This window comes from Bos grunniens, chromosome 14 (assembly GCF_055505025.1).
Source record: "Bos grunniens cultivar Pamir isolate PY7600 chromosome 14, Bosgru_T2T1.0, whole genome shotgun sequence".
NCBI classification, from domain to species: Eukaryota; Metazoa; Chordata; class Mammalia; order Artiodactyla; family Bovidae; genus Bos; species Bos grunniens.
The window spans coordinates 5,472,446-5,484,601 of record NC_141178.1 but is presented as its reverse complement, the minus strand read 5'-3'; the positions used below and the strand labels follow the sequence as shown (position 1 = coordinate 5,484,601).

The following is a 12,156-nucleotide window of genomic DNA, read 5'->3' as shown; positions in this document are numbered from 1 at the left end:
ATAGAAAAGAAGAGGGCCCTGATGTGAAATCACCAAATAGAAGCTTTCTGTCTTCCTAGGGTTTCCTGGGCAAATTATTAGGAGAGGTGAGTGAACGCATTAATAGCTACCTGAGACTAAAAGAGTCTGGACTGGGCTAGGAAAAGACAGAGTCATGAGAAGTCTTAGGGAGCAAAACAGACTCTAGCATAAGGTAAAGGGACTGAGCAGAGACGAGACAAGTAGGCTTGTGGGAGGGAGGAAAATGCGCTTGAAGGGAGCAGGTTTGGTGTAAAGAAGTGATCTGCCCCCAGTGAATTAGCAGATTGATAACTGAATGAATGTAACTGCAAACACACAGAAAGAAAGACCATGCCTCTGTGAAAAGCAATCAAAAGAAAGGAGCTACTTGAAGAGGTGCTGGTTTTGACCTCTAAGTGTGAGCATCACTTCAGCGTTCAGGAGGACAGAGGGACCATGATCTCAGTCCACAGTTCTGCCTTGCATATGGAGACAAATCAGAAAAGTTGTAGCTTTGTCAGAACCAGGGAGAAGCCTGGGGAAGATACTGTTTGGACCAGCAGAATTCACACTGCTGTGTTAACCCTGCCGGGTGAATCTGAGTCCTATCTTATAGACGTTGTCTCAGAGCAAAACTTATAAAAAGGGGAAGTGATCATCTATAAAAGCGAACTGGGCATGTATATTATGTGCTGATGACCAACTTTGGAGAAGTCAGGGTACAGTGGGTATGGGACAACCCTTGAGTCTAACTTCCAATACCCGGAATTGACCTTGAAACCTTAGCAAGATTCCTTTCTACCAGAGCTACATAGGAGAAGCCGTCTGTTTGAGAATATTACACCCTTCACCTTGATTCAGGAAACTGTATAGTAATCAATCTGGTTTCTTAACAAACACTTTAGGAAAAGGAAAAAGCAAAGACAAGAAAGCAATGCCTTTTCGGAAGAAGGTATCACTGTTAATTAGCAGTTCTGAGTAATGGTGATCATAACCCAAGGGTCAAGATTAATTCTTCTTGTTCTTAGGTTTTTGATCTACAATTCAGGATTTGCTTCTGACCTTGTAGCTTAAATTGTGCTGTAAAATGTTGTGATGATAGATAATCTTTCCAAATAAAGGCCCAGTGAGCACTGGCCTTACGGAGTGCACAGCACCCGCACTGCAAAGCCCAGACGAAAGCTCTGAAAGCAAGGCGGGGTAGCCACTTGCGCTCATTTCCCTTGATCAAGGGCATAATTGGTGACATCTCTTCAATTCAAAATCTTTTGACCTTCAAGAAATTACAGCACAGTCCTTTCCAAGGTAAAAATTACCCCATTACATACTCTGAGATTTTAAGTGCAGCTTTCACAAAGCATTCCTATTACACTATCTTGCTTTTGCCAAGGACACCCTCTTGCCCCTGGCATTCAGCTCTGACCCAGTCTGACAGAAGCAGGGCAGACTGAAAAGAGCAGCAACAGAGCCAGCCAGCGCTCCCCTGCTGCTCTAAGGATACTTTCACATTTTCTCTCTCCCTTTCTTTCTTTCTTTTCCTCCCTCCCTCCCTGCCTCCCCCTTCCTTCCTTCCTTCCTTCCTTCCTTCCCTTCTATACAGCAGTGAAGCTTTATTGCTGCTGCTAAGTCGTCAGTAATGTCCGACACTGTGCGACCCCATAGACGGCAGCCCACCAGGTTCCTCCATCCATGGGACTCTCCAGGCAAGAGTACTGCAGTGGGTTGCCATTGAAGCTTTACTAGAAATCTAAAAAGTGAACTTTTGACAGGAAATACAGCTCTAAGAGATACACTGCATACGTCATAGTACTGCCCACCCTGCTCTGTTCCTCATAGCTTAAAAAAATACATACATGCACATCACACGCAAATATATATGCTTAAAGGGAATGCAAGAGCCTCTTGATGAGGGTGAAAGCGGAGACGGAAAAGCTGAAAAGACTAAGGTCGTGGCATCTGGTCCCATCACCTCATAGCAAATAGATGGGAAAGCAATGGAAACAGCGACACACTCTATTTTTTTGGGCTCCAAAATCACTGCTTATGGTGACTGCAGCCATGAAATTAAGATACTTGCTCCTTAGAAGAAAAGCTATGACCAACCTAGACAGCATATTAAAAAGCAGAGACATCACTTTGCCAACAAAGTTCCACATAGTCAAAGCTACGGTTTTTCCAGTAGTCATGTATGGATGTGAGAGTTGGACAATAAAAAAGGCTGAACACCAAAGAACTGATGCCTTCAAACTGTGGTGTTGGAGAAGACTCTTGAGAGTCCCTTGGACTGCAAGGAGATCCAACCAGTCCATCCTAAAAGAAATCAACTCTGGATATTCATTAGAAGGACTGATACTGAGGATGAAACTCCAATACTTTGGCCACCTGATGCGAAGAGCTGACTCATTGGAAAAGACCCTGATGCAGGGAAAGATTGAGGGCAGGAGAAGGGGATGACAGAGGATTAGATGGTTGGATGGCATCACCGACTCAATGGACGTGAGTTTGAGCAAGCTCCGGGAGATGGTGAAGGACAGAGAAGCCTGGCGTGCTGCAGTCCATGGGGTTGCAAAGAGTTGAACATGACAGAGCAACTGAACAACAACAGTTATTAATAGTATTATTCAAATATTGCTTCATCCACACAGTTATGCATTAAATTAATAACGCTTGTTCTCTCATTTTATCTATAGCTTGGTTCACTTTTGTAATTGTTGAGTAAAAGTAGTGAGAGGAAAATCCTAAAGTTAATGGAATTCCCAACAAAATCTGCAATATGGGAGTGGTAGATTCCATAACATACCTAAAATGCAATCTCATTATCACTATCTATCTCTGTCTGGAAAATCTGAATTTAAATTAAAGCCTTTTAAAATTTCAGCATTAGATTCCATATTCACAGACACCTGTACACAGAACACACACAAAAATGATTCAAGAGATCAATTATACATATAATTCTATGTAGTAAGACCGTTTCAGATAGTGCTATACATAGTGCTAAGATAGATGAAAAATCAGTTAATTGTGCATCCACAAATTATGTAATCCAACATTTTATCTTCTTAAATCAGGTTGCCACATTTGTAGGAAGATCTGTAGTTTTTAGAAAGATAATGTTTTTCATTTCCTTCATAAAATACCCAACTGTAGTTAAGACAAACTTAAAAATTTTTAAGATATAATAAGGTATCAAATATCTTTATAAGTTGGAGAAAGAAATGGTAAACCCACTCCAGTATTCTTACTTGGAGAATCCCATGGACAGAGAAGCCTGGTGAGCTACAGTCCATGGGGTCACAAAGAGTCAGACATGACTGAGTGACTTCACTTACTTACTTACTAAGGTATCAATATGATGTTTAGCCTGAAAATCTTTTCATAGCCTTTTCTGGATTGAGAAAGCATCTTTGCATTGGGTCCTTTGTGTGTTTGTTTTGAAGTGTGCCTTACCTTTTTCTGGGCAAGTTTTTAATGGCCAAGCAAAAATAGTAGCATAATTACCACTGTCTACCTAGAAAACAATGGCGTCTTTTAAATACGCACCATTTTTCCAAAACAGAGTGAATTATGTAGATATTAGCCCACTAAATCCTCACAACTAAAGTATAAATTAAAACAAGTTTGAACCAAATCCCAACTTAAGAAACATGGAAATTGAAACAAACAAACAAAAAAACCCAAGAGAAGTGGGCAAGGTATTTCAGGAAATCAATTGCAGGACGCTGTCAGTGAAGACTTTGGACTTTTCTAGGACTCTGGCCATTTAGGGCTTGGCTCTGTGTTTAACCTACTCTTTGTCATTTTTTCATGAGTGCATTTCCGACACGATAACCTAGGGAGAGATATTTCAGCTGTGATTCAAGTTATATTACAGACCCAGACTATACAGTGTATTGCCAAGTTCTTGGTTCACTATGTGCATCCAGAACCTGAATTTAAGGAGCCACCCGTATTAGAGCATTAGAATTAGAAATAAAGCTAATATATGTATAAGATATTCCATAGTGTTTATTCAAAACATCAATTTTTTTGTCCTTGCAATTAGCCAAAAAGTTAATGTATTTGATTTCTAATTAGGTGCTTGCATAATCACATTAAATTTAAGAAATTAATATATGAATATATGTAAATATGATATGGTATTAAAATATACACAGGCTTCCCTGGTGGCGCAGATGGTAAAGAATCTGCCTGCAATGCAGGTGACCCAAGTTTGATTCCGGGGTTGAGAAGATCTCCTAGAGAAGGGACTGGCTACCCACTCCAGTATTCTTGCCTGGAAAATCCCACAGACAGAGGGGCTGGTGGGCTACAGTCCATGGGGTCACAAAGAGTTGGACACAACTAAACAACAGCAAGAACAGCAATGAATATACTTAGGGTATAGAATTTGTAAAGAGATCTTATGGCTTTTGACCACAACAATTTTAATGAAGGCAATATATAGGCATACTGTATGCAAAAAAAGAACAAATACATCTCACTTTACTTTCATACTTTCAATGGTCAGAAGCTACTGGGCGCAAGTGGGATGTGGCTGCTTTGCCTAAGTTGACCTACCGGAAATAAAAACACAATGTAACCCAACAATTGTGGTTATTCTCATGTGTAACATTTCAAAATTCTCATATTTTATTCTCAGAATTTTACTTATGGATGACTACATAATATCTGAAGTGTTGTTGTTTAGTTGGTAAATTGAGTCCAGCTCTTTTGTGACCCCATGGACTATAGTCCCCCGGCTCCACTGTCCATGGGATTTCCCAGGCAAGAATATTGGAGTGGGTTACCATTTCCTTTTTCAGGGAATCTTCCATATTCAGAGATCAAACCCAGGTCTCCTGCATCCGCAGGCAGATTCTTTACCATTTGAGCCACTAGGGAAGCCCCACTGAAGTGCAGGGAGTGCGTTTAATAAGTGACCGTTTAGAGGGTGCTTGCATTTTTCACGAAATGTTTTCTTTCTTTGTGAATGTATAAATTTGAGCCCCAATGTCTACACACTAATCTTTCTCAATGTATGCTATTATTCTATTAACTGATTTGAATTTTCAAATTATGTCTAATTCATTCGGTTCAAAATTTATGGAATGCCTCTATATACAAGTCTCAATTAGGTATTCAGTAAATATTTTTAAAGATGAGGAAAGTAATCCTGAAATAAAGATTACCCCCACAATTTTTTTCTTATAAGAATAAAGATCTAATTTTTAAGAATAAATTAATCATTCACTTAATGAATCAGGAAAACCTTTAACAACTTTAATTTGGTTAATATTAAACAGAAGAGATAATTTGTAATCCTAACTTTGGGTTAGGTAGACTTGAAATCTTGTTAGCTGAAAGAAGCATGTTGCAACGTGTTTCCTCTAAGACATTGCAAATGTTTCAAAAACGTCAAATGCTGCAAAATTGTAATTCAGGTGATTGTTCTCTTTATCCTTATTATAATCAAATCTTTTTATGTAATTTGTATTATCACTGACTCGATTCTTGCCTGCCCTGACTTATTACTGATTCTTCCAGAAATAACTTAACATTTTTTATGTTTGGCCTTCTAAAGCAAGGCCTTATTTTCTCATGTTTAATTCAAAATATTGGAAACATTTCCTTTTTACTTCTGTCCATAGGATTTCCCAGGCAAGAATCCTGGAGTGGGTTGCCACTTCCTTCTTTGGGGGATCTTTCTGACCCAGAAATTCAACCCAGGTCTCCAGCACTGCACTGTGCTGCAGGCAGATGCTTTACCATTGAGCCACGAGGAAGCCCAGTGAAGGACAGAACATGTAGTTTTGGCTAGGCTTAGCTTTGTATATTTATTTTCACAGGTAATAATTCTACATTTCTATCATCTATCCCAGTAGAAGTTTTTATCATAACCTAGTTCATCGGTTTGTATTTCTTAGTTTACTTCAAGAGAATCTATCAAGTTCAGTCCCAAGCCCACAGTTCAAGTTCAGGTTCGGTGGGGACAAAGCACAGTGAACTGGAGCCGTTGTCTTCTTGGGCAGCTGTGATTAGGACATCACAGCTTTTGATGTGCTCTTTCTCCTTTACTTTTAGTTCACCCACTAGACTTAAGCCCGCATTTTATATTTAAATGTGTTCTGAATCATGACATTTTGGTACTGCTTGGTTTCCCTATAAAATTGTTAGAAATTCATTGGGCCTCTTGCCTGATCAGTCATTCATTACATAATTTTGAATGTGATTGGTCACTGATTATACAGTTGAATTTCAGCTGCTGAGGAAACATAGTACTGTCTTATGTCCAAGACTCTCATTTGCAAAATTTCACTTGCCAAGATAATAAAAGCCATCTTTGAAAATTGCTACCTTTTGGGCACAAGTTGTTTATTTTTAGTTAATATTTCCTAAATGATGCTTTATATTGTCAAGTACTGCATTTGTTGTTTCGTATTTTAGTAGAAAAATCTAAAAATAATTGTCATCAATAACTTTTAAGATCTAAAAAGCAGGAAATTATTTCTGGATTTAAAATAAACACTTCTATTAAATACGCTGCTATACTTGCTACTCTTAATTGTTAAAGCACTTGCTTTTAGGTTGTTATAGGAAAGGGATTTGTGTTGTTTTGCTCCTAAAATTGTACCTTAAATATGAAAGAAACCAAATATATATATGCTACTGCTGCTAAGTCACTTCAGTCGTGTCCGACTCTGTGCGACCCCATAGACGGCAGCCCACCAGGTTCCCCTGTCCCTGGGATTCTCCAGGCAAGAACACTGGAGTGGGTTGCCATTTCCTTCTCCAATGCATGAAAGTGAAAAGTGAAAGTGAAGTCGCTCAGTCGTGTCCGACCCTCAGCGACCCCATGGACTGCAGCCTTCCAGGCTCCTCCATCCATGGGATTTTCCAGGCAAGAGTACTGGAGTGGGGTGTATATATAAAACACAGAAAAGGGAGGATGCAACCACTGACACAACTATTCACCTCATTTTGAGAGGATATTTGGAAATTCCATTCAGTTCTATGAGAATTCATTGAATGTTTTCTTTGTGGAAAAATCCTTCCACAGGCTATGAGGAAAGAAGCCAAGAGGACTAAGGCATGCTTCCTGGTTTCAGATTCACAAAGTTCTTCAAAGTAAATATTTTATTATGACTTCATAGATGAGAAAACTGAGGTTCAGAGAGGATAAGGTATTTGACCAAGTGAAACAGCTAAAGCAGTCAAACTAGGTGTTTGTTCTCACACCTGATGACCACAAACCACTTCTGTTGCTCATGACCCCAGGATTCACGCTGTAGAACTGCAGCAGCCTGTGTTGAACTAATGTAAGCATCTCAAATAGCATTCTGACATTCAAGATTAAGTAAAATATATTGCTAAAATTAATGTTATTTGCTTTTTTCCATTTTTAATGTGATTACTAGAAAATTTAAAATCATGTGTGTCTCTCATTTGTAACTTACACTGTGGTTCTCCTGGACAGCACTGTTTCAGGGTGTGTGAGTCACTCAGTCGTGTCCAGCTGTTTGCGACCCCATGGACTGTAGCCTACCAGACTCCTCTATCCATGGCATTTTCCAGGCAAGAGTACTGGAACGGGTTACCATGCCCTCCTCTAGGGGATCTTCCTGACACAGAGACTGAATCTCCTGCATTGCAGGCAGATTCTTTATCATTTGAGCTACCTGGGAAGACCTATTGTTTTAGAAAAATGCTATAAATTTCTTACTTAGTGTGTTTCAAATTGCATTTTATTTTGCTTTTACTTATCCCTTTTATCCTCCTGAAATCTATGAAGCTACATGAATGTTCTCATTAACAAGATTCAGAAACTTTTATTGGACGCATCAGCAAAGCATTTTTCCCTGAGTGCTTGAATTAGAGGATTTGTAACTTCCTGAGTGCTCCTGAAAAGCTTTTTGGCGGCAGAATGCTATTGCTACCTGAATAGATTATAAGTGCATTTAAATGAGGGTCAAGTTTTGCTCTCTGTTTTCTACGATCAACATTGTAAATGGTTGGTGCAGATGGGTTAACAAGAGAGGGAACTAAAAGCTCGAGGCTGAGAGAGAATACTAACTGATTCTATTCAGTGACAAGAGAAATGAAGCAAATTATTAAAACTTAGACCTGCCAAACTATTTTTAGTCTAGAAAAAAAGAAGTGTATTTCCACTGCCTTTAGAGTTATCGTCCACTCTTTCTCCATGCCCCTTGCCCTCTGAGAGTCTTATCTGTAGCCTAAACAGACACAAATATCTGGTTAAAATAAAAATCTCCCTTTTTTCTCTCCAAACTCCAACTATTTAGGTCAAAATTTTATCAAAATTGCAATTTAAAGAGGAAAATAAACAGAAGTGAAGCATAGTCAGCCTCCTTTGACTATGTTTCTTTGATTTGTAAATTGGGATATTGCTAAAAACAACAGGCAAAATGGAGTAGCTTATGCTAAGTCCCATGGCACTAAAGAGACTTAATTATAGTTTTGGCTCCACCAGAAGTGGAATTTTAAGCCAGCCAGTCAGGAATGGCCTAATTTCCTCAGATTATCTGAAGGGGAGGGACTAGCAAGCTATAATGGAAACATGAAGTTCAAGTTGACCCTGATGATCTTTCAGTGAAGGTCTTATGGTTTGGCTTGCTTTTTACTTGCTTGTTTTTAAGACTAAACCGTTTTTAATAACCTATGCTGTTCTCCCTTGAAACAAAGCACTCTGTAAAGTGTGTGATTTTATCTTGTTTGTAGCATTATGATTTGACATCCTTCCTCTGCAAAGTACTTTGTGGCACATATTTTTAATTCATATAAATCAATTAACTCAATTTTAGGACTTTTCTGTGTTGCCGCCAGTGATAACCAGACTTACTCATGGCCCTAATAAAAATCAGTCACCCAGGAGTGGAATAGGGGCTCAAATTCCTTAAAAAACTAGAAATAAAACTACCACATGTCCCAACAATCCCACTACTAGGCATATACCCTGAGAAAACCATAACTGAAAATTACACATGTACCCCAATGTTCATTTCTGCACTATTTACAATAGCTAGGACATGAAGCAACCTAGATGTCCATCCACAGAGGAACGGGTAAAGAAGCTGTGGTACCTATACACAATGGGATAATACTCAACCATAAAAAGTCAGAAAGAGAAAGATAGATATCGTATATTGACACATATGTCAATGATGCATGTGGGATCTAGAAAGATGGTACTCATGAACCAGTTGCATGGCAGCAATGGAGATGTAGGCATAGAAAACAGACTTGTGGAAACAGTGGGGGAAGGAGAGAGTGGATGAATTGGAAGACTACCATGAAAACATACACATTCTCAAATATAAAGTAGATAGCCAGTGGGAACTTGCTATATGACTCTGGGAGCTCAAATCAGTGACAACGTAGAGGGGTGGGATGGGGTGGGAGGTAGGAGAGAGCTTCAAGAGGGAGGGGACATATTATCCATGGCTGATTCATGTTGATATGTGGCAGAAACCAACACGATATTGTAAAGCAATTATCCTCCAATTCAAAATAAATACATTTAAAAAAATAGTAGGCGCTCAAGAGGCTTCTAACTTTTGAACAACAAATTTAACAATAGAACTCACTTTTATTTAACATAAGATTTGTTGTTAAATATTTTGCATTAATTTGTTCAGATAACATCACAAAATTCAAGTTGTTTACATCTTCAAGGCCTGACCCAGAGCACCAAAATAAATAGACTTAACAACAAAGAATAGATTTCTGTTAATTTCCAGTTCCTTTGGCAGGTAATAAGTTTGTTTTATCATTAAAATAAACCAAGTTTCTCAGACTTAGGAGTGCCCCACACTGTAACGTCAACACTCTGATTTGGCAATTAGAAACGAGCAGCATTATACTGGCTCAGATGGTAAAGCATCTGTCTACAATTCGGGAGAACCGGGTTCGATCCCTGGGTCGGGAAGATTCCCTGGAGAAGGAAAGGGCAACCCACTCCAGTACTATTGCCTGGAAAATCCCGTGGACAGAGGAGCCTGGTAGGCTACAGTCCATGGGGTCGCAAAGAGTCGGACACAACTGAGCGACTTCACTTTCACTTTTATACTTAGAAAGGTGTTGCATATATATCTTAGTCTATTTGGACTTTGATAATAGAATAACATGGTTTGGGTGCCTTACAAACAACTGAAGTTTATTACTCACAGTTTTGGAGGCTGGGAAGTTTGTTAGCAAGATGCTAGTAGATTTGGTGTCCAGTGAGAACCTTCCCTGAGTTCATAGATGGCTAACTTCTTGCTGTGTCCCCTTACGGTAGAATGGACGAAGAAGCTTCTTGGGGGTCTCTTTTATAGGAGTACTAAACCCATAGGAGCCCTCATGATCCAATTGCCTCCCAAAGGTCCCATCTTTAAATATCATCACACTAAGAGTTGGGATTTCAACATATGAATTTTAGAAGACATAAGCGTTACATAAAAACACACATAGACACACACATATATAATATATATATAAAGAAATGTGTTATGTATTATAAGGAAATATAAAAAAGAGCTTTAGCTATTTATTTTGATTGATTTATTATTATTTATTCATTGCTGCGCTTGGACTTTCTCTAGTTGCAGCTCATGGGCTTTGTTTAGTTGTAGCAAGTTGGCTACTCTCTTTGCTGCGGTGCGGGCTTCTCGTTGCGGTGGCTTCTCACACTGCCAGGCATGCGCTCTAAGCCCGTGGGCTCCAGCAGTCGTGATGCATCGGCTCGGGAGTTGTAAGGCTCAGGTTTAGTTGCTCCGCGGCATGTAGGATCTTCCTGGAAAAGGAATTAAACTCATGTCCCCCAGTTGGCAGGCGGGTTCTCGACCACTGGACCACCAAGCAAGCCCCAAAGAGATTTATTATAAAGAGTTAGCTTACATGATTATGGAAGCTGACATAGCCCAAGGTCGGCAGTCAGCAAGTTGAAGAACCTGCAGAATTAACAGCACAGTGCCAGTTCAAAGGCCAACAAGACAGAAACCCAGGAAGAGCTGATGTTTCTTTTACCTTAGAAAGCAGGTAAAAGCCAACGTCCATCCTACTTGATGGCGAAATCCTTCTGCTCACAGCAAGGTCAGCCCTTTTGTGCTACTCGGGTCTTCAGCTGATTGGATGAGGCCCAACCCGATTAGGAAGAGCAATCTGATTTACTCAGTCTACCCATTCGAATGTTAATCTCATCCAGAAACGCCCAGAATAATATTTGCCTAAATGATATCTGGCCACCCCATGGCCCAGTTAAAATAACACATACAACTAACCATCGATTTGTGTGTGTGTATGTATTATCTTTCAGAAAGCTTACGCTAGGCACCAATAACATGTAATAAAAATTGGCAAGAAAGGGAGCAATATTGAGTACTCATCCTGGCATATCTACAGGCATCATATTTTTAAATAACAGAATTTCCCCTATTTTATAAGGGAAATATTTTTCTTTATGAAAGAATTCTAGCTCAGTAAATGTCAAAGGGATAATAGAATCAGAAATCAAAATTTTGCAATGTTGATGAACCAAAACTTAATGAAGCTCATTTACAGGAACTATAAAGGACAAATCAAAATTGTGGAATGTTCTATCCCACAGTTGACTTGGTTTTTACATACCAATACAAGGGAAGAAAGAGCAAGGATAATCTTAAATTAAGAAATTTAGAAGAGTTAAGACAGACCTAACAGAATTTGTCTAGTTCTTGATAACTAACAAGGTCTAAAAATACTTTTTCAGCTAATCAGAGAAATCAGCAGTTATTAGGTGATACCAAAGAGTTACTATGACATTTATTAGGTGTCACACATAGAATTTCTTTACAGTATTCTCTTTATTCTTATGTGCATTTGACATTTTTCATAAGAAAAAGAAGTTTAAAAAGAAAAGAAGCCTACGTTCTTTTACTCTTTACCTTCACAGTGTGAGGTTGCCCATTTCTTCTTACCTGTAGCAATATTTATGACCAACCTAGACAGCATGTTCAAAAGCAGAGACATTACTTTGCCAACAAAGGTCCATCTAGTCAAGGCTATGGTTTTTCCTGTGGTCATGTATGGATGTGAGAGTTGGACTGTGAAGAAGGCTGAGCGCCAAAGAATTGATGCTTTTGAACTGTGGTGTTGGAAAAGACTCTTGAGAGTCCCTTGGACTGCAAGGAGGTCCAACTA

At 39.1% G+C, this 12,156-nt stretch overlaps 1 long non-coding RNA gene across 2 annotated transcripts; it reads right to left on the bottom strand.

Annotated features, from left to right (window-relative positions):
- Window positions 1-10,524: 10,524 nt before the first annotated feature.
- LOC147358985 (uncharacterized) lies at window positions 10,525-11,094 on the bottom strand. Of its 2 annotated transcripts, none has more exons than XR_015140129.1 (2): window positions 10,876-11,094; window positions 10,525-10,771 (listed from the first exon to the last, which is right to left on the bottom strand). It is a non-coding gene; the product is annotated as an uncharacterized LOC147358985 (long non-coding RNA). The 2 variants fall into 2 exon arrangements; XR_015140130.1 differs by having other exon boundaries at window positions 11,005-11,087.
- Between the last annotated feature and the right edge of the window lie 1,062 nt (window positions 11,095-12,156).